Genomic DNA, 4,266 nt, shown 5'->3' with positions numbered 1-4,266 from the left:
GGACACTGCCCACCCTGCTCTGGTGCTCACGGGGACACTGTGACCACCTACACTGTGGCTGCCAGTGGACAGTGTGCCCTCCTTGTCTGTGGCTCACAGGAACACTGTGCTAACACTGCTCTGTGGCTCCCCCATGGACACTGTGCCCACCCTGCACTGTGGCTCCCCGTGGACAGTGTGCCCAACCCTACACTGTGGCTCCCCGTGGACAGTGTGCCCACCCTGCACTGTGGCTCCCCGTGGACACTGTGCCTACCCTGCACTGTGGTTCCCCGTGGACACTGTGCCCACCCTGCACTGTGGCTCCCCGTGGACAGTGTGCCCACCCTGCACTGTGGCTCCCCGTGGACAGTGTGCCCACCCTGCACTGTGGCTCCCCGTAGACACTGCCCACCCTGCACTGTGGCTCCCCGTGGACACTGCCCACCCTGCACTGTGGCTCCCCGTGGACAGTGTGCCCACCCTGCACTGTGGCTCCCCATGGATGATGTACTCACCCTGCATTGTGGCTCCCCGTGGACAGTGTGACCACCCTGCACTGTGGCTTTACGTGGATTATGTGCCTACACAGCACTGTGGCTTTATGTGGATGTGTCCACACTGCACATGGGCACACAGTAGTTGCTCACAGATTTCTATGGAGTGGATCACTGTGCTGGACAGCAGAGTCATGTACAAGAGATCGTAGCCAAAAAGCTAAAGGAACACCAGGGAGCTCCTGGGCCACAGGTTCCTGTGGGAGAAATGAGGAGGGCAGGGAGGGGAACAAAGGGTTAAGTGGTTGGTTCCTCACCCCCACCCTTGCCTGAAGCAGATCAGCTTTTACCAGATTCACAGGAGGGGTCAGGCCTGCCCTGTGCATTATTCAAGGCCGAGCTTCTTGGAGGGAGGATGTAAAGCAGGATCTGCATTATTTAAAGTCTGCGCAGACACGAGTCTTCAGTGGTGCTTGTGACTTGCCCAGCTTCCAAGTCACAGAATGCAGATTTGCATGAAACATGCCGCACGGGTTTCAGGGCTCCGGGCGAGATGGGGTGGGAGGATGTTTCCCGGGGTGAGAAGGTTGTGCCCTGCTGCCGGCCTCCCAGACTTGCAGGGGCTGTAACCAGCGGTGAGGCTGGGTCATACTCACCTGACAGGTCCCAACATCAACAAAGGATTCACTTTAACAAAATTAGAGCTGACTCAAAGGTAGGTCTGGGCAGCTGTGTGAGCTGCTGGGGCATTAATTGGTGTCTTTTTTCTGTTTGCTCACAGCTTTCCCCCAGCTCTGAGGGCCTTGCTCCAGATGCAGAGCGCGGCCAGAGACACGGACTCCCGGTCCTGCTCCCCGGGCAGGAGGCTGGTTAGCAGGCACTCCAGGAGAGTCGGACATGGTTGCTGGGAAGGCTGGGAATTGGAGCCTTTCTGAAGGTCGTTTGGCTTCAGAAAGGGGGGGCCGAGGTGGAGGGGCTGGTGCTTGGAGGGGTATTTCGGTCACTGGAACTGGTAAGAAGGTGTTGAGGTTCTGAGGGGGTGACACTGTGGTGACAAAGGACCCACTAAGGTGGCATGTGCTGAGTGGGGGTGGCTCCATGAGGACCCAGGCCGCAGCCTTGGGAGTGTTTGTCCGCGGCACCCGGAACAGGCTGCACCAGGAGGGGACTCTCGAGGGCCATCTGTCACCCGTTCCCAAGGGCAGTTGTCGACAGGGGCGTTGTGCTTGATGGTGACGATGACAGTAGCAAACATTTATCAGTCATCACCAGTGCTAGGCCTGGTCTCACTGTATTGAATACACTAAGTCACAGTTATTACCCCCATTTACGGATAAGGACACTGAGGAGCAGAGAGGGTAGTTAGCCACTTGCCCAGGGTCACGCAGCCAGTGAGAGGCAGAGCTCGGATTTAAACTTGGCTGTAGCTGGAGAGTCTATTTTTGCAACCACATGCAGGGATGTGGGATGGTGACCGCACTAACTGAAGATGAAGCCTCTCAATTATTTTGGACCAAACCCTTGGATGCTTGTAAGACCAACGGAGAAGAGAAGACCCCAGAAAGGGAATAACACTGATCTGTTATGTATACTAACTAATGGGGGTGTGGCTTGATTTAGAAATGGAAAGAAATGGGACATATTAGTATCTTAAGCTCAGGAATTGCGGAGCAGTTCATACTGTGGCCCCAGGAAGAATGTCAAAGTCACTTGCATTTTTGATATGCTTCCTTTCTTAATTTAAGTTTTTGAATAGATATTACATTGTATTACATGGTTCAGAAATCAAAACAATATAAAAGAAAAAACAATACAAAAAGATATTTACAAAAAAGCATCAGTCCTTTTCCTGTCCGTTGTGTGCTCTCTCCCATTAGAGGACCACAGTTGTTACTGTTGTGTGTCTTCTTCCAGTTCTTTATGCAAGTACAGCGATGTGTGTGTGTGTGTGTGTGTGTAGGTGTGTGTGTGTGTGTGTAGGTGTGTGTGTGTGTGTAGGTGTGTGTGTGTGTGTGTGTAGGTGTGTGTGTGTGTGTGTGTGTGTGTGTGTGTGTGTGTGTAGGTGGGACGTGGGCTTTGTCGGAGGAGGGCCAAGGGGGGCACTGAACACCCTAATTGACCTGGGTAATAAATGGGAAGGGTGTCCAGCTGGGTGGTAACAAGGGAGAAAAACTAAATAATTGCAGTATTGAGGGGGGGCTACAGATTGGGGGGAGGAGATTGCACACACACACACACACACACACACACACACGTACGCATGTGTGTGCACACACCCTGCCCAAGGTGGGCAAACTTTTTGACTCGAGGGCCACAATGGGTTCTTAAACTGGACCGGAGGGCCGGAACAAAAGCATGGATGGAGTGTTTGTGTGAACTAATATAAATTCAAAGTAAACATCATTACATAAAAGGGTACGGTCTTTTTTTTTTTTTTAGTTTTATTCATTCAAACGGGCCGGATCCGGCTGCGGGCCGTAGTTTGTCCACGGCTGTACCCCTCAGAGGCACAGGGTTTCAGTCACTGAATTTGCAAACTGCACACAAGCAAGTGCAAACGACCTCCAGCCATTCGGCAGCTCACACCTGCCCCGCAGGTCCCCGAGCTACAGGTAACGGGCGGGTGGGTTGGGATGGAGGCCTGCCTCTGACATTATCTTCATTATTTTGTGTCAGGGCACAGGGGCCTTTTTCTGAGCCTGCTGTGGGGACATCTGCATGTGCAAGTCCTCTGTCTGGTAAGCCCTCCCACGCTGACCTGTGGCTGTGCAGGGGAGCCCTGGGAGTGAGCTCGGGGCTTCATCCAGACCAGGGCAATGATGTGGCTAATCGCTCCAGTGTGCCCGGTAGCTGACATAATCAGGGAGTGAATTAGCTTCTGCTTTTCTGGCTGTATTTTAAAGGCATTTTTTTAAATGCTTTTTTTTTTTTGGAGCCGATGCGCTCTTCAGAAATTAAATTTAGACTGTGATTTTATTACCCTTTTTATTTAATTTATCCTAACGGTTGCATTCAAGCTGTGAACCAGCTGTTGACTTTGAAAAAACATTGTTCAATTTGAAGGGAGCGTTTAAAAACTTAATGTAATGGCTGTAAGTAATCACTACAGCAATCGCACACCCGGAGCTGCGGGCCTCACAGGGGCGTGACGGGGGTTGGGCAAGAGGCAGGCATGCAGATTTGGGGGAGGGGGACACAGGGGGTGCAGGGACAGCGGACCACATGAGCATGTTCCTCCTCGTGGGGCTGCCTGGGGCCCTAGGCCTTGGGGACGAGTTGGTCAGAGCCCAGCTTCAGGTGAGCACAGGCCTGCTCAGCGCCTGGCTCCTGCTGTGCTGGTCCCAGACACTGAATTTCCTCTGCCCCTGCTCCTCCCTGAGTCCCACAGTGCTCAGGACCTCGACCTGGACATAACCCTTTGTCAGCCCCTTTCCACCTTGGTACGCAGGCACCTCCTCATTTATTCAACCGCTGTGGTAGGTTGCAAAGCGGCCCAAATCCTTCCCGTTCTGTGTGCAGGGCCCTTGGCAATGTGCGTCTCCCATTAGGAAGTGAAGTCTACTTCTCCGTGTGTACTTGAAAAAATGTGTATTCTGCAGTTGTTGAGACATGTCATAAAAATGCCTATTAAGTCTATCTCATCTATGGTGCCATTCAAGGCCATTATTTCCTTATATTCTGTCTGATCACCTGTTTATTGATATAAGTGGCTATTAAAATCCCCTGCTATCCTTGTATTATGTGAATTTCTCCCTGTGTGTCCATTAACAATTTGCCCCATGCTGGGTGC

This window comes from Myotis lucifugus, unplaced genomic scaffold (assembly GCF_000147115.1).
Source record: "Myotis lucifugus unplaced genomic scaffold, Myoluc2.0 scaffold_624, whole genome shotgun sequence".
Taxonomy (NCBI): Eukaryota; Metazoa; Chordata; class Mammalia; order Chiroptera; family Vespertilionidae; genus Myotis; species Myotis lucifugus.
This window is presented reverse-complemented; position numbering follows the sequence as displayed.